Genomic DNA, 18,873 nt, shown 5'->3' on the forward strand with positions numbered 1-18,873 from the left:
ATTGAAAGCTAAAGCAATGGGAGAGAGAATTTCCATGGAACATTATTTTGGGTTGTAAGTCAGATTGATTTCGATGTCCTTTAGACATGTCAATAGAAAATGAAATATATTTTGGATTCTTTTGGTTGTTGCCTGTGTTATGGTAAATGTAATATCTATGGAAAGTAGATTATGAAATGCTCTGGCTTATTTTCAAGTTGTGTTTATATTTATTTTTCTTTTTTTAGGTTATTATTGAAACAAAAATTCAATATTAAAAAAAACCTGGCGTATAGCCTGGGTGGCTCAGTCATTAAGCGTCTGCCTTCGGCTCAGGTCATGAGCCCACATCGGGCTCCCCGCTCGGGGGGGGGAAGCCTGCTTCTCCCTCTCCCACTCCCCCCGCTTGTGTTCCCTCTCTCGCTGTCTCTCTCTCTGTCAAATAAATAAATAAAATCTTAAAAAAAAAAAAAAAAGAAGAATGGTCAAAGAAGCTAAGTTGAAGGTAGGACTTGAATTGGAAACTTGTAAGAGGTGCAAGAAATCAATTGTGAGAAGAGAAAAGAAAATGTTTCAAGAGAGGGGTCAGAGCAAAAGTGCCACAGTAGGAAAAACAGCCTGGCCAGCAGTGTAATTGCCTAACTGCACTAATTCCTGAGGGTGGGGTAGGAGGTACTCGCAGGGAGCAGCATTAGAGCCCTCAGAACGGCAACGCAAGGGCTTCACCACAGGAGTTTTGATTGACAGAGTGATTCAAGAACCTGACTTTAAAACAGTCTCCATATTTTCCCATTCCTTAATTAACTGAACTAAGAAAGAGGAACAATTCTAGATTATTTAAAATCATGAAATATTTAATTCCCTTTGGAAGTGCTTTTGTATGGAAATTCAAATAAAATTATGTTTGCTCTGACACCGCACAGTGCAGATTATAGAAGAACTATGGAGCTTTCTCTTGGTTCACGTTCATCCAAAATATGCACAATACTTACTGGAGAGGTGTGTTGCAAAACCCTAATAGAGTTGGTCTTTTCCTTAAAATTTCTGGGGTAAATGAATTAGACATACTCTAAGATGACTATGTATAAAAAATTAGGCACAAAAATTATTCTTTCAATTGCATTGGATAAAAATAAATTGGGCAATCAGTTAAAAGATTCTCTTTTTTTAAATAAAAATCCACCCTGCAATTTTGGCAGAAAAATTTGTACCTAAGTTCACTGGAGTATATGAGTTAGCATTATTGACTTAGGATAATTTTGTGGCATGTCGTTATTTGTTTTATTAGTGAGTTCTCTTGACACTTTTCTGCCTACAATTGCAACTTTAGAATGAACTAAGAATACCTATAGCAGAATGCTAATAATCACTTCAGAGTCACATAATTATTGGTATCAGCCCACAGAAAGTGCAATAGCCTTGGTCCAAATCTAACTCTAAATTTTTAAACGAATAAAGACTAAATTAAACATATTTCCTTGATGAAACTGTTGGATCATTAACTGAATACTAACGGAAGGCTAATCTTCAAGGTATTTTTAAATTACTGTCCATTCAATGACATTTGGATTTTATCTTATACAAGTTTTTTCCTGCAAAATTAATATAGTTCAGATAATTCAGATATAAACCTCAAATACATTTCATATCTTGTTTTTTTTTTCAAATACATAAGGGTTAATTGTGTGCTATAGTGATAGTGATGTTTCCCTTTTAAAATATAACCAGAATAAGATATTAAAATAGACTCAGTGAAATTTATCACCATCAAAACACATTGAGAATCTATTTTCATAACATGCATTATTAGTTGCTGTGCACAGCAAATTAGACAGACATAATCTGCCTCTTGGGAATTCAAAATCCAAGGCTGATGTTGCTGATGCAGATGCTGCTGGGGTAACTCAGATAAGGAGGTCAGCATTAAACAAATAGACAAGTTGAATAGGTGAATTTAGAAAATATTTGGGGGCGCCTGAGTGGCTCAGCTGTTAAGCGTCTGCCTTCGGCTCAGGTCGTGATCCCAGGGTCCTGGGATTGAGCCCCGCACCGGGTTCCCTGCTCAGCGGGGAGTCTGCTTCTCCCTCTCCTGCTCCCCCTGCTTGTGTTCCCTCTCTTGCTGTGTCTCTCTCTGTCAAATAAATAAATAAAATCTTAAAAAAAAGAAAATAATTGCTAATAACAAATAACTTTTGATAAACAATAATTTGTATTCTGACACTTCCAATATTCTTATCTTTCAAATAACTCATCAGCCTCTCGGGACCTGTGCCTCAGGTTCATACACTAGGCACCAGCGCATAATAGAGACTGATAAATAAAGCTGAATTCTTGCCTAGATGGACCACAGAAAAAGAAACATGGGCAGAGAGGTTGGAAATTCCAAGGAAGAAAAGAAATTGGCTTGATGTCTTCGTGATTTAAAATTGGATTAGGAATGTAAATTTGCTGCTCAAATCTAAATAGGAGGAAAATTTAAATTCAATATTGATTCTTTCTTGGTTCACTACTGAATGTCATATGTTTGAAATAACCCACTGAAATAAAAATAAAATAAAAACAAAACCCTCCATAATTGATGGTAAAAAGTGATGAATTACTCCAACAACCTGATTAATAACTCCTAGCCTCTGTGCCTAGGATCAGGAAAAGTTCTGGACTAAAAGAAGATCTATCATATTTTCTTTTTTCTCTATGGAAAAAAATCCCTAGAATAAAAGAGCAGAAACAAATATTTATTTATATATTTTGCATTTTTTATTGCACTATGTGTATTTCCAAAATAATATAATCCCACATGTTGGAATAGAACACGTGTTCTTACAAAGCTAAACAAATACATAAATGGGCGAGAGCACTTTGGCAAGTGTGCTATGGTTAAGGTGACTGAATCTGCTCTACTGTGCCCTACTTTTTTCATCAAACCCAAATTTGATTCTAGAGGAAAGAAGATGAAGCTAGGTTGGAATTGCTGCTGAAATGTCATAGCTGATATTTATTCATTCAGGTTTGGAGAAAAAAGCAAAAGTCTTTACATGACTTTTTTTTTCAGATCAACAAAAAATTCTTGTTAAAATGTAAAAAGGGTCAGACTTTTAAATTTACTCACTCTCCTTGTTAAATAAAATTATTTGGGGAATATGAAATTGAAATAGCATATTTTAATACATTAAAGTATTTAGCAAAAAGCTCATAACTTCAAAAAACAAAATCAGGCGAATATGCATTTGCATTTATATATTAACTAAGTAGCTATGGATTCCTGGATTAGTCATAGACAAAAAATATGAAAGAAAAAACACACAAAAGTAGGCAGAAAAGTAATCAAGCTCGTGAGATATATATTCTAAAATTATTACGGGGAAAGTTAATTTTGGAAAGAAAAAAACATTTTAGTCAACAAAAAATGACAAAAGGAAAATTCTTTCTTCCTCTCCTTCTTTCTTTCATTCTTTCTTTCTTTCTTTTTAATATTTTATTTATTTATTTGACAGAGAGAGATAGTGAGAGTAGGAACACAAGCAGGGGGAGTGGGAGAGGGAGAAGCAGGCCTCCTGCCCAGCAGGGAGCCCGATGCAGCGCTTGATCCCAGAATCCTGGGATCATGACCTGAGCTGAAGGCAGACAGTTAATGACTGAACCACCCAGGCGCCCCCCTTTCTTTCTTTTTCTTTCTTTCTTTCTTGCTTTCTTGCTTCTTTTTTCTTTCTTTCTTTCTTTCTTTCTTTCTTTCTTTCTTTCTTTCTTTCTTTCTTTCTTCTTTCTTTCTTTCTTGTAGTTTCAAGTTTTTATTTAAATTCTAGTTAGTTAACATATAGTGTAATATTAGTTTCAGGAGTAGAATTTAGTGATTCATCACTTACATGGAACACCAAGTACTCATCACAAGTGCCCTCCTTAATACCCATTACCATCTAGCCCATCCCCCACCCACCTCCCCTGCAGCAACCCTCAGTTTGTTCTCTATAGTTAAGAATTTGTTTTATGTTTTGCCTCTCTTTTTATCTTATTATTGTCACAATTCACCCAATATGAAATACATAATTTGAATAGTTGCACAACTATTAAGGACATTGAATTAACTTATCACTTCAACCTATGCTGAGATCTGAAAGCACCTCAAAGCATAAAATCAAGTTATTATAAGGCATATATTGTTTGTTTCCCTTCCTCTCATGCATGAAACTCTGCTGTTGCATGCTGTTCAAAGCCTGAAAAAGTTTTTCATATACTTTGTCCAGTTTCCTAGTTGTTTATGGTGGGAGAATAAATATAATACCAAATCTAATATGGCCATATGCACATTTTCAAAGGTCACTACTTTTAATTAAAATTAAATAGTGATTATTAAACATTGGCAGCCTACTTGCTTCTTATCTCTTTAGTGTAAAACTCTAGACCAGAGTATGTTTTTCACAGCAAGAGAAATAGACCCACCTTTCAGTATTAGGATCTTGAAAAATGACAAGAGATTCCATTCCAGTTTGGAAAGCCCTGAATTTGATATATAACTTTATTTTTATTCCTAATATGGATGTACAGATTAGAGCTACATTGAGATGTATCAGTCTAGGTTCATTCAAGAGTGAGAACCCCCACAGTAGGTTGAACAGCATAAGTTTAATATAAAGAATTATTTAAGTATGATAAAAGAGTAATTATAAGATAGAACAAGACTCAGTATGCTATCGTGGGGATGAGAGAGAGTACCTGAGGAAGGACAAACTTGGAAGGTGTTCAGAATTTGCTGGAGAAGGTGTGGTTCCACTCACTGGAGAGCAAAGTGTTTTGCTGCTTTAACAGGGCTGGAGTTGGTCTGCAGAGATTGGGTAAGCAGAAGGTGACCTCGAGCACGGTAAGGGAGCAGGGTGGCTGGAACCTTCCCAGGCCACAGACAAAGGAGTACAGGTTTCATGGGAACCCCACGGAGTTAAGGAAGTCAGGCTTGCATTGGTATTATGGATGCCAGGATGGCTGAGATGACTTCAGTATTAGTATGTAGGGTGCAGTATGTTTGGGCAACAGTTTGGATAGAAACCCTTTGGAATGCTGGTTTCTGGAATGAGAGAGCTGCTGAAAGGTTACTGCCAAACTAAACTGCAAGATTACTGAGGGACCACGCATTCTGGAACACACGCTAGGGCAAACGTTCTCATATGCAAGCGGCTGACCCACCGCAGTCCGCGGAAATACGGAGTCCTTCTTGTCTCGTATCCCACCGGCGCCCCCTACTGAGAAGGTTTAGCACCGTACTCACCATAAAGGAGAGATGCTGAAAAGAGGTAGGTAGGACATCTATTGAAGGGTAATTTTGGATCTGAAAGTCAATACATTTATAACTGGCATATCTGGTTACTTGCTGAATTTTCAGATCAAAAATGCACTTTTTTCATACCAAAAAAATTGTAAGATTTATGACCTAGGCTGGTAATGTTTAGGTTACGTTTTGAAAATGTGACCTATGTTTATTTAGCAATCAGAAAGCTACTATTTTATATTTACCAAGTTTCTATTATAAATTAGATTATAATATCTGGTCTTTTTTACTTTCTGGTTGTTTAAATGGTAGCTAAACCTTTATAGCATAGATTTTTTTTTCTCAACTGAATTCATTAGAAAGTAGATTTTAAGATTTTTGCTTTTTTTGATATCTTTTCCAGGTTTTTTATTTATAGGTGAAATTTTCTCACACTATAATAAACAAATGCCCCATTTCCAAAATCTTTAGATAATTCCATAATTATATCCGTGGACACCAAAATTAACATGCTTATCCCAAACCAAAATTATGAGACTGAGGAGAAAGGGCTTTTTTTTTTTTTAAAGACAGCAAATGGAGTTTATTTGGGATACTTTGTATATGAGGGATCTGATAAGAAAGAGGAATGTCACTCTTAGAAAGAGTAGCATGCAAGGCTTATAAAGGCACTTTTTCAAAGTGTGAGGGACTAGGAGTGGAGAAGCATTTTTCAGTCCCATGGTCATTATCTTGTGGTCGTTACTTTTCAGTGAACACAAGAAAATCACAGGATGACTTTTTCCATAGTTGACATTCTTTTAGAGCTCCTGAAAAATAGAAATACTTGTGCAAGCAAGCTTTAAATTGTTACTTCTAATTTTCCCAGACAACCATTAATCCTTAATGGCTGTTATTTCTTATTCGTTTGCTTTCCCAGAAGGAGGTATTTATCTCTAAGCCTATGGGAACTTTTAGCCCTTGCCTCAGACCAGTGGCTTTCCTGGAGTTAAGTCCCTCTTGATTTTCCTTTACTGTCTCATTTTCCCTCCTGAGATTTTTATCCTCATTCTTCAGCTTTTTTTAAAAAAGATTTTATTTGTTTATTTGACAGAGAGAGAGAGCACAAGCAGGGGAGAGAGGCAGAGGGAGAAGGAGAAGCAGGTTCCCCGCTGAGCAGGGAGCCCGCCATGGGGCTTGATCCCAGGACCGCAGGATCATGACCCGGGCTGAAGGCAGACGCTTAACTGACTGAGCCAGCCAGGCACCCCTATTCTCATTATTCTTAAAGGATGATGAAGGGCAGTGGTCTCTTCATCTGTAACTGCTTGCTGCTGAGCAGGGCCATTGTCCCTATCTTCCTCTGGAGGTGTAAAAGTCTCTCGCTGACTGTTCTCATGACTTATAGGGATTTGATCCTCCCACAGGGGGATAGGTTGGAGTCCTTACGCCATCACTAGCTTGACTTAGAATTGTTGGAACCTGGAAGACACGCTTCACCAGGGTGTTACAAAGGCAAGGCCCAAAAGTAACAGCAATAAAATGGCCATTAAAGGTCTAAGGAAAGGCAAGAACTAAGTAGCATTTAGTAGGTACCCTTTAACGGAGTCCTGATGCTTTGAGTGGTGGGGTTGTTAAAATTATGTAGCCACGTGACCTGTTGGGGGATGGTGTCAGCCAGAGAAAGGGATTTTTCTTTAAGGTTGATATTTCCAGTTGAGTTTTGAGCCTTTACCTGAAAGACATTAAAGTTGGATTCAGCAAGGGCACAGAATGATGTTGCCAAGTTTTGAAACATGTTATGTCAAGAATCATAAAGAACTGCTCTGAATAGGAAACAACCCTTTGTGCATCAATCAGATAAAATAGCTTTATTTTTTAAAACAAAGCATTGTTCAGTACATCTAAACCATGAAGAACTATTTTCTTTTAAGTTCTTGTATCTTCTGTATTAAAGCAAATTTAACTTGATCTTTTGTGTAAAATTACATGATACATTTATTTCTTTCATTTCTCATTGCTTAAAGCTGTGTCCTTTGTGTACTATTTCTACCAAGGGTTTTATGCAACACGCTGCAGTGCACCTTTGAGATCTACTATAACCATCACTCAGATGGTATAACTTTAGCAAATCTGAAAAAAAAAATCACTCTTAGTCCAGCCCCAAAACTCATTTCTTTTGACAGTTTCTGTCATCTCTGACAGTTTCTCTTGCCCTCTGACTTGGTAGTCACATTCCTCACTTTGTAAAATAAATCTCTAATTCCTTTAGACAGGTCATTAGCTTAAACGCAAATAGCATCATTAGGATAATTTATCAATCATCCGAGCCAAAGAGAAGTGAAAATTTGTAAGAAAGGGAGCAGAATTCAGAATGAAAGGCAGATCTGATGAAACTTCAAATTTTGAAGGGTGGGAATCTACTAGATTTTAATTTCTTGAATTCCAGTTATATTTGAAGGCCTTTCTGCAATCAAGAGAAAGGGAAAGTAAAACAGAATCCCTGCCATTACTGGAAATAACTGAAATCACTCATTATGGTCATAGAACAGAAGTTTCTGAATATTAACTGACAATCTAAGGCAAATTCTTCTAAGTGGAAATGTTCATGGGGGGGAATGGAATTTTTCTTTTTTCTTTTTTAAGATTTTTATTTATTTATTTGACAGAGTGAGCGAGAGAGCACAAGCAGGCAAAACAGTAAAGGGAGAGGGAGAAGCAGGCTCCCCGCCAAGCAGGGAGCCCGATGCAGGGCTTGATCCCAGGACCCTGAGATCATGACCTGAGCCAAAGGCAGACGCTTAACCATCTGAGCCACGCAGGCTCCCTGAGAATGGAATTTTTCAATAGAATATTTCTAGTCCAAATCCAGTAATTCTTCAGGAAAGTGAGAGCTAACAAGCAATTGCTCTTCTCTTATGACAGTTTTTGTTCATGTGCGTGTGTGTGAGAGAGAGACAGAGACAGACACAGAGAGAAATATTGGGTCTTCTTTGTGACATCGTACTGTGCACATGCTGGGTAATGGGTTTGGACTTGGGCTATAAAATCTTGGCAGGACCATCATGACCCATCACCTATGCATACACCATTTAAAAATTCAGTGTCTTTTGGCACTGTAGTCGCAACGAACCACAATAAAAATTTAGTCATGTATGGATAATGAAAATGCTTCTTGAGGCTTTTGCTTATGTCTCATTTGCTTACATCACTTAGGACTATTCAGAGGCACTTCATTTATATGATATGAAATCTATTTGCTTTTACCCAAGGAAACAAAAATACCGAGGGATGCGTGGGGACAACTCCTTGGGAACACCGTACCTAGAAATATATGCTTAAAATGAAGATATAAGTAGGTCTTATTTGCTCATTTTGTCTCACAATTGCTGAAGGAAACATTAACTTTGCATCCCATCAGCTCTTCAGGGAAAGAGCTGACCTTCTTATAAATCCTCAGTACCCAGATGGAGATCAATAAATATGTGTGTTATGAGTGAAAACAATGAATGAATGAATACATATCCAATGTCATTTGAGTTCTTTCTCTACAGTAGTAGGAATGATTTTGTACTGATTCATTTACACTATCATATAGTTCTTACACGCAATTGTTTATATGTAAACGTAAGTAGGGTTGCAGTTTATTCTAGTAACTGGACACTTTGTGTCATTTGGCCTCAGTAGCGTGCTAATACTAAAACATATTTTTTAAAGGCACTTGTTAAACACTTAAGATATAGGGCATTGCATAGTGATTAATTTCATGAACCCTTACCAAAACCCCCATGATGTAAGTACTATGATTATTATATACATGGCAATAGAGGAAAGTAAAGAAGGTTCCCACAGGCTGCTGTTGTGGTCATGTTTGTATGTGAAACGAGGGACCCCTCTGATTCCACGGTCTGCACAGAGCACTGTCTGGGCTGTTGCTTCAGAGAAAAGGCCATGGAGGCCACTCTTGTGAGAAGAGTTGCCCTCATCAGGGACCACACGGCAGTATTTGTAGATCTTGACTATAATTAGGTGGGACATCTCTTGGTCTGACCTCTGTACTCACTAGTCTTTTAAAACTGTGGCTCCCAGAAATTGCGGAAGTATATGACATTCTTCTGGACTGTTAGAAACTCAGGGTGCTATGTGAAGCAAGAATTAAAATCTGTTCATTCATCCATCAAAGTGGTCTCTGGGTAGAAACTCTGTAACTGCATTAGCAGAAGAAATGGTTTTAGGCAGTGTCCTGTCTCTGCAATCCAGTGAAGCAAAATGAATTCAGAGAATCTTTCTGCACCTACACACAGGAAAGATAGATTGATGTTGAGATAGAGGGAGGAAGGACCTAAGTTTGCTAGAACCCTAAGCAAAAGAGAGTATAAGAGATAGAGAGAGAGAAGGTTTATAGCAAGCCCCCCCGCAAAAAAAGGATGTAAATTCTAAAGTGATTTTCTTTCCAGATTGCAGAACATATTTATTTTTGGTCTTTATTTATAAATTTTAATTCAAGGTGCCCAAATTCCTGGAGACTTTAAAGAGCATAATGCCTTTCCCTCAATAAGATAAGGCATGTGGGTTCTATTTCTGGTTATGAACCTGAGGACATTTTATGGCTTGGCAGTGTTTCTGTGTGAAATACTGTAGTGATTTAGGAACACTCTGAAAACCTCAGCAAGAGTCATCAGAACCACACTAATTACCAGATTGGCCCTTCTTATTTTCTTTTCCCTCAAGAGCCAATTTATTAGAGTAGAATTCCCTCCTACTCCCGGACCCGGGGAGGAGACTGCTTCCCCAAAACCTTTAGTGTGGTATTTCTGTGCACAGCACCTTCTCAGCAGGTACAATAATACATTTAGAGAAGTCCTAGACTCAGGACTAAAGGGAACTGAATGACCCACTGAATCAACTCACTTTTCAGGGCTAGACTCCTCGGCCCATGCTTGGCTGTCTTCCTTGCTTCTCCACCCAGGGGGGCCTTTCTATCTATGCAAGACTTCTGATTTGTTGGAAATATTTTCTCCCACTGCATAGGAAAAGCTGTGTTCCATGAGTGTCACTCACAGGTCCTGATTCTAGTCCTCACTCACCTTGGGTATTCCTGACGTTTCTTCCATCACCAGGTGTTCAAATATTGAAAAGGAGGTATTGGTATCATTAGCTAAACATTCGAGCACCTTCCATGTACCAGGCATTGCTCTAAAGACTAAGAGCTCAAAAATAAAGAAGACATAGCCCCTTGTCTGCAAGGCGTCATGGTGTAATACAGGAGGAGGAAGGGCGAGCCACAATGAAAATACAGCCTAAGATTACTGGAGCCTGGGTAAGGTGGTGCTTAGCTCTGCAAGGGTCAGGAGGGCTTGTGAGAAGAAGGGATGCTTGTGCTGAATTGCAGAAAAAAAAGAGGATAATTTGTTTAAGCAAACAAGATGAGCAAAAGGAGGACCTAGACCATGTGAGAGCATGGAGTCATGAGAACACCAGGTTCAAAGTGGTCAGTTGCAATTTTCCTCACTGAGAGGAAGTGAATTTAAGGAGAGGTCAGATTATAGAGGATGGAGTTTATTTTGACTTGTCAAACATCTGGTCTTTGTCCTGGAAGAATGGGCAACCTTTTACATGGTTCAAAGCAGAGTAGTGACATGGTGAAAACTGCCTTCAGATTTCATCTAATTTGGTCTCATAGTCAAGCCTTATCTTTCTCAGGTTAGACTTACCCAGTTCTTTAATCACATCTCAGATGGCACAGTTTATTTCTTTACCATCTGGCTACTCCTTTTGAAAAATTCTTAGGCTTATTTACACCAGTTGTCTGGAAAATCAAATCCCTACAAGGGGCAGGAAAGAGAATAAGTGTGCGCAGTTGCTGGAAATAAGACACATGAGAGTGATGTGTCCCATGGACAACTGGACAATGCCCATACTGCCCCAAAGTGTGCAGATTTCAAGTTTTTCATCACTTTTTCTGGCTGTGCATATAACATCTCCAGATTTGACTGGGCCTGCTATTTGATAATGACCCTTGATCTATAATTTTCCTAAAGCAGAGGTCTCAGAACTTGACATAATATTCCTATTGTGGTCTAACACCACCGACTGAAGCTAGCCAATTATCTCCTTCACACTGGTCTGTGTTTCTGTTAATCTAGCCTACTATTAATGAACATTATGCTTTGATATTGTCTCATACTTTTTACATTTCTGTTGTAAAACCATATCTTTCTATGCTAAGCTGGAACAGTTCATTTTCTCAGTCAAAATTCAGTAGCCCAGAGTAATGGGGAAAATGTCCATTTGTAGTAGGGGAAGGAAAACCTTGCCTCCAGTTTTGATTCTACTGATAGTAGCTTTTTGATCTTGAGAAAAGGGGGTTTGCTCTCTGAAATGCCTTATTTTTAAAAAGGTGGACTCATGCCTTTCCTGAATCATCAAAAATATGTGATTTTTGAATGAATCAGATGATAACATGTTGTGTAAGTACTTTATAAATCATGAGACAGGTCACAAATATTACTATCTTGGTTAAATCTCCTCTATTAGACTCAGTTACTATTCCTGGTGGTCTTCCTTTCTTTCTTTCCTTCTTTCTTCCTTTCTTTTTTCTTTCTTCCTTCCTTTCTTTCTTTCTTTTTCTTTCTTTCTTTCTTCTTTCTTTCTTTTTCTTCTTGCTCTCTTTTCTTTTCTTTTATTCTGTTCCTCAATCTGTTCTTTAGCAAATAAAAAGAACAAGTAATTTACTGACCCTGTGAAGTGAATTTTTGCCTATGGTTATTTGAAATCACATCTATTATCACACATAATTTTGGGTATTCTGTATCCTTTGGTTATAGAAAGCGATCTCTTTCTTGTTCTTTCAGTTTCATTTACAAAGAAAATTTTAACAATTCCTTCATACAAAAATACCACAAAAGATTATAGATTCATTTCTGTATTAAAATTATCTTTTAAATTCTCTTTTTAATGTAAACTTACATATGCTTGGTTTAGGGAGCTTGCTTTGTCTTTGCTTTATTTTTGTTTTTCACAAATAAAATAGGAAACAAAAAGTCCTTTTGTCATGCAGATATATGGAGATAATTATAATTATGGAATATTCTAATTGAAATGATTATGCATTTTTATTATGGAATATCCAGTTAGTGCTTTAGGGTTTTAGCATAAATTTATTGCCAATATCTTTAAGAGGAGTTTCTTATTCTTGTCATATCATAAAGAGAATGTTATTAAAGGAATCCAGAATAAATACAATATTTCTTGACAGCATTGTTTTATTTTATTGCGTTTTCTTTCCTAAAAGTTTTGCTTCATGCTTGAATGAAATGGGAACCTCTCAAATGAGACTGTCACGAGGTTTATTTGACACCCAAAATGATACAATTCAGTGAAGGGGAAAATACGTATTTGATTCCTGGTGCTAGTGTTTTGGTGTATTCCCTTGTTTATACATACAACAGTTATCTTTTATATTATTTTTACTTTATAATGTACCATAGGGAATATTTCAAGGTTGAATTCTAAATAATTAGATACACTAAGCATGCAGCATCTTAATTCAAATAAAATTGAGGTGACAAAAAGTTTAAATCATTTAAATGGTTTCAGTAAGTGCTGTTCTCCACTTTAAACCCCGAGATTGTAAATCATGCAGCTTCCTGGTCCTGAATAGATGAGCAACTTCCTGGCAGCCCCCCTCCCCCCCCCCACAGCAGTCCATCTGCCTGCCTCATTAGAAGGGAGAATTGGTTACACACCATTGATCATCTACATGGCCATTAACTCCCACATTCATTATACACTTAAAGTAAAAGATAAGAAAAAGGTTACTGTGCAATTTCTCCCTTTTTAGGATGTCTGTATAATGCCTTTCAACTCTTCATTTAAGAATCCATGCAACAGAGAATTAACAAAAGACTGTTCTATTCCAGGCACTGTGCTGGGCACTGGAGGTCTTTCTGTGAACGAGACTGTTCCTTTGCACAGGAGCTTACTTTCTAGCAATCAGGGAAACTGACATCAAACAACTAATCCTCAGATTAATTGTTTCATTGGGATTGTGTTAACGTCATAAAAGGAAGGCATGGAGTGTTACATAAATGTTAGGCATGTGACCTTGTCTGCACGTTAGAAAGCTCTCTTAGATCTCTGAGCTGAAATTCTTGAAGGTGGGAGGGGAAGAAAGAATAGGTCTTGCAACTGTCTTGCTGTGGGAATGAGCATAACCAGTAGGAACAACCAAAAGAAGCCAGAGGAGCTGAGGTCAGAGTCCACATGGGCTGAATGTCATGAAATGCGTTTGTTCTGCTCATCTGGGTTTTGTTTTGCCCCACTCTGGGCCACTCTGTGCGTGGTCCTGGAAAAGAGACTGATTACTAATATTGCCCAGTGGGGGAAATATATCGGAATGTGAACCATTTTAAGGCAGTAGTAACTTTTGTTTCTGGCACTTTGCTGGAATACGTATCCCGAGTTACCCTCTTGTTTGAAATAATTAAAATGCTGAGCTGAGCTGGCACAAGAAATGAGGAAAATTCAAAATCGGGAAAAACAAATGATGTGAGAGTCAGAATCCTGGGAGATAAATTAGCCTTCCTTTTTGATAGCTGCATGGGGTAGAGAAGACAGAAGGTAAGGACTATGCTGGCACGATGGGGAACCTGGAAACAGACTCCCACACAGGTGCTGGTGGCTATAGCCTTAGTATAAGATGAACCAAACCCTGCCAGCTGGAGAGAGAAGCATGCTGTAGCTTTGAGCTGGGTTGGAAAGTTGTATATTGAGAATTCATAACAATGGGTGTCTTTCATGAGTTGTGGTCCAAATTCATACAATCAGAGTGAACTGAACAACTTCGAGCTAATAATTTAATTGCAAGTGGCTCTGGATCAGAAGTGCCCCCATAGGCTGGCTGACGAAAGCTCGGTCTCTCTGAGAAAATCCACTTCAACTCACATCTTCACAGATTTCCAAAAATAAAGTTGAAGGAAAAGTGCCTCACTTAGAGTCTAAAATCACAAATCAAGGCCCGAGAGTGAAAAATTAACAGAAACAACACAGAGCTGAAAAGACTCACGAGACTAGTTATTAGAACTATCAGACATAAAGTAGAAAATAATTATGTATAATGTGTTTAGAGAAATAAAATGTGACCAGAGAAATAGTGACTACTAAAAAAAACCAAAAACCAAAAACCAGTCACTTTTGAGAAAAGAACAGCATGACACTTCTAGAAACAATATGTATAGTAGTTGAAATAAAAAATGCCATGGGCTGAAGAAGGAAGAGGAAGCAGACCTAAGTTTACTCCAGAGTTTTATATGCAGGAATATCTGACTATGGAGACCTTGACATGTCTTTTTCTCTTACCCTTGTTCTATCCCACATGGTTCTGTTCCCGTTTGGACTCAGCTTTTCCTAAGGCTCAGGAAGCTGCCTTTATATTCAGGTGTGAGGCCAAGTTGCCAAATCAGGGCTGGTTCTGCATCTCTGCCCTCTTCTGAAGTGCACAGGTGTGTGACCCCAGCTTTTTCTGGTTACCATCTAGAATCTGAGCTGGGAATGTCCCTGGGTGAGCAGTGAGTAACAGGACTAAAATAGTGCTTTGGAGAGCTGCTCTCCTTCTGCTTAAGGGAGAGAAGAATTTTCACCCTAGATAACCTGACAGGAATTTTCCCTCTAAGGATGTGGAACAGACTGATCTATGACCCACGGGACAGAGAACTGTGACTCACTGCTGACTTGCTGTAATGCTCCAATGCAGTGACCCAAATGCATTTCATGCTCCATCCTATGCTGAGCTATTTTGAAAGGCCAAATAAATAGGGCCTCTGTGGGAGGTTTTAGGATCCTGGAAAATAGCATTTTAGATTATTACCTACCTGTATAATGTACAGGAGTTAATATTTCCCAAAGGATCTAATTTTTCTCATCCCATATTTTCTGCTAAATTAAAATCTGTTCTTGTATTGCTATATTTTCTTTGGCCAGGAAGATTCCGGGGACAATTTGAAACCAGTGCTTACATCCAGAGTCCAAGTTAAAACCACCACGTATTTTAAAAACCCAACTTTAACCAGCCGATACCTATTTAATCCCTTGCAGAGAGTATGGGGAGTTCTCTTCAATTAATTTCTAATTAGGCTAATTTACTGATAATGCTATAACAAAACTCACATCCACAGAGGATAGAATAATTTGAAAATTTATTCATTCATGTTCTGTGTATATTTCAATCTAGCAGGGTAATTATGTTTGTTTTTCAATGTGGGTATTTTTCAGTAAGTCAATTTTCTGATACGCCTGTCTGAAGAAAACCGTGTGTGCCTGTGATTCTAATCATGAGGGTCTATGTATGCACGAATATGGGTGTGGAGGTTGAATAACGTAACGTAACATGTATGAAGCATAGGCAATATCACTGAGTGTTATTACAGGTGAAGTCTGAAGCAGGTACTACCAATGACTCAAAGAAACATCTCTGCCTTCAAGTACTCAAGGAGCTGACAACAATCTAATAGTGAAAATACTTAAAATACCTGGAATTAGTTGTGGGTTACAAAAAGAATCATTTTTAAAATTTTTCTCCAGCTACTGTCCTCTACTCTACTATGTCTCATCCCCCTTTCCATTCTTTTCCTTTCACTGTGAGTTCATCAAAAATCATTTGGATGCTTTTGGGTATAAAAAAAGGTCTTACAGGCAGAAGGTGAGTCAAAATTCCATGTTCTAGACTAGGACGGATGCACACGTGTTTACCTGCCCTCACATAGGGTATGTCCCACCTGCCTTCCATTCCCCCTGTGATGGAGCCCCTAGGAGAACCACTTGTAGAAAATGGGGTACCTGCAAGAGGGGCCACAGGCTCCTTGTTCAGAATAGAGGTCTGCTAGAGCAGCATTCTTGACTGCTTGACCTCCCTGCTCTTCTACACCCTTCACCATCTGCCTGTGCCAAGAGATTAAAGAGACATGGGGAGGCGGGGGAAGAGTTGGAGTACAAAGCAGTCCTTAAGTATTGGGAAACCTGCTTTTTAGAAGGAAGAATAAGCCTGTTTAACCCACTTGCTACTTACAAAGAACAAGGAGAGCCAAAGAGAAGTCATAAGTAGGGAGAGTTGAATTTATTTATTTATTTTTTGGAGAGTTGAATTTAAAAACTAAAATAAAAGACATTTCTCATAATTGAAGCTTTCCATTCGGCCTACCTAGAAATTAAGTGAGCTCCCTTTGCCTAGAGGCATTGGACTAATGGCTGAGTTATCCAAGGATAAGCATATTGCAGAAGGCATTCTCATACTAGGTAGAAGATGAGAGTGGGTAAACTTTTAATTTCCCTCTGAATTTAAGTTCTACACTGTCAGTGTTTTTGTTTTAAATAGCATTTTTACTTCTCTTTATCAAAGCCAAAAGCAAAACAGAAAGAAAAAAATAAAAATCTGCCAAAAGAACTCACAACTCAATGATAGTATTGTTATAATTGTATATTCTTCTATACCTTTTTCTCTGTATATTTTAAGAACGCAGAAACGCCACAGACACAAGCAAACTCTCTCTTTTATACAAAATGGGATTTTATTGACATAAAACCTGAATTTTTTACTCAAAATACAGCACACATCTTTTCTAACCAATAAATAAGTTCTACATCAAACATTTCAAATACCACACTTAAATTATTTCACTCTGTGCATTTTATTTAGTCGGTTGCTGTGTTTTGAACTTTGGTTTTAATCTGCATGTTCCTGCTATTTATAAATAACACTACAATCAACTACTTTTTTTTATGGAAGGTCATTATGCACATCCTCTATAAATTGCGAGGGGTGCAATTCATTTTCCCGAAATCATAAAATATATCTTTATAATTTAGCACTTATATAAAATAAAATTATTATTATTTTTTAATGATCAAAGCATACAGATGAAGTCAACTAGTACCAGCCTGCAGAACATTTCAGGTTGGCTGATGTTGTGAAAGGAAGCTGTTTTCTTGACTTTCAGATTAATTGGCAATGAGTTACAGGTTGTTTAGAATCCTACTCTACCTTTTATTTAATACCCCCCCTTTACTCCTTTTCGCTAAATGTACTGAAAGGAGAAGAAAGTTCGGTGCCTAGCAATATAGTATTGTTTTCAAATGGAATTGTGTCTCGAATTCTAATGAAAAGCTTTTCTGAATAGATGCATTACATTGTCGTCCCCTTCACTGAATTCCTGGCCATTCTGGAGAGCTCTTAACAGGAAAGTTTTTATGTCGAACAAAGAAAAATCAATAATAAGCTGGGGACGTGGAATTGATTTTACCTTGCTACATTTCTAGGGAAAAACAAAATTGTTGGCGATATTCCTGGAAGAGGGATTTTGCATTACAATATATATCCTATTAGGGATCATATCATATTTGCAACATTCTTGATTCTTAGAGAAGTCAAACTCCGTAAGTCCAGTGGCTGGAAACAATTTACAAACCCTGTAAGCATTCAATGTTTGCTTTGTAGGGATGACCTGGAGAGATGTTTGTTAAGGTTTCTTTCTTAGGCTGCTAATTTTTTTTTTTTCTAAAATTCTCTCTAGAATGCAGTAGACTATATTTTTAGGATCTTTCTTATTTTTTCTGTTTTTTTTTTTTAATTACATCTTGTTTCTATATCTTTCCTAAACACCATCTTTTTAAAAAAAAAAAAAAAAAAAGAAAGCTTCTATCTTTCTATGACCACTGAATACAGTTTTACTTCACAGGTTGATATATTTCCTGTGGCCATTTTCAACAACGAGCTGAAATAATAACTTTCCATAATTAGAATATAAATAATTTATTTCTTTAAGAATTCTGACAAAAATAGACCTACAGGTACCCAGTGGACTAAGCAAAAAGTTGCTAATAAAGACCCATGAGTGCTCATTTTTGACCTTAGGCAAGTTTTTATAGTCTTCAAATGCCAAAGGTGTTAATTAATTTTACTCTTTCCAAGGTAGAAAATAATACTTACTGCTTGGAGGTTCATTGCTTAATGCAATCAATGCTGCATATGAATTAATACCAGGAAGAAATGAATGCATGTAAGGGTAAGGAAAGCTTGATTAGTTACACAGCAGGGTATACAGAGCACAGAGATGAAATGGGGATTTAGGAATTACCACTGCCATGGGATTCACCCCTTCCCCTTATGTTTAAACCTTCATCACAGGCGAAGCCTTCTCTGAAGTTCCTTTGGCCACTTTCACTATGTATGCAAAACCCACTCATAATTTTCTGTGCCTCCTGTGGATCCCTAAATCCCAGTCTGGCTCTCCCATAGGATCAGTAGCCAGGTTACTCTCTTTCAGTCAGACCATGGCCCCAGTGTCGGCATGTTACCATCACGTTAAACAGCCTCCGTGTCAAGGTATGAGAAATTCTTAATCCAAATCTTGTGTTTCACTCATGTTAGCTGAAGAATGCCTTCAGCTGCAAATAAGAAAATGCCCGGGGCGCCTGGGTGGCTCAGTTGGTTAAGCGACTGCCTTCGGCTCAGGTCATGATCCTGGAGTCCCGGGATCGAGTCCCGCATCGGGCTCCCTGCTCGGCAGGGAGTCTGCTTTGTCCTCTGACCCTATCCCCTCTCATGTGTTCTCTCTCTCTAATTCTCTCTCTCTCAAATAAATAAATAAAATCTTTAAAAAAAA

At 37.7% G+C, this 18,873-nt stretch overlaps 2 long non-coding RNA genes across 3 annotated transcripts in view; one reads left to right on the forward strand and one right to left on the reverse strand.

The window, feature by feature from the left end:
• The window catches only part of LOC145723039 (uncharacterized), a 96,958-nt gene extending 82,225 nt beyond the window's left edge, over window positions 1-14,733 (reverse strand). The window contains exon 1 of one of the 2 annotated variants that reach the window (XR_014147762.1): window positions 14,576-14,733. This is a non-coding gene — a long non-coding RNA (uncharacterized LOC145723039). Of the gene's footprint in view, window positions 1-4,689; window positions 4,988-14,575 lie in introns of those variants that run through there. The other variant, XR_014147760.1, reaches the window with a different exon arrangement.
• LOC145723037 (uncharacterized) overlaps window positions 5,094-18,873 on the forward strand; it is a 57,114-nt gene continuing 43,334 nt past the window's right edge. The window contains exon 1 of the long non-coding RNA XR_014147758.1: window positions 5,094-5,261. This is a non-coding gene — a long non-coding RNA (uncharacterized LOC145723037). The remainder of the gene's footprint in view (window positions 5,262-18,873) is intronic.

The sequence above is a fragment of the Leptonychotes weddellii genome, chromosome 8 (assembly GCF_054177405.1).
Source record: "Leptonychotes weddellii isolate Sample4059 chromosome 8, ASM5417740v2, whole genome shotgun sequence".
Taxonomy (NCBI): Eukaryota; Metazoa; Chordata; class Mammalia; order Carnivora; family Phocidae; genus Leptonychotes; species Leptonychotes weddellii.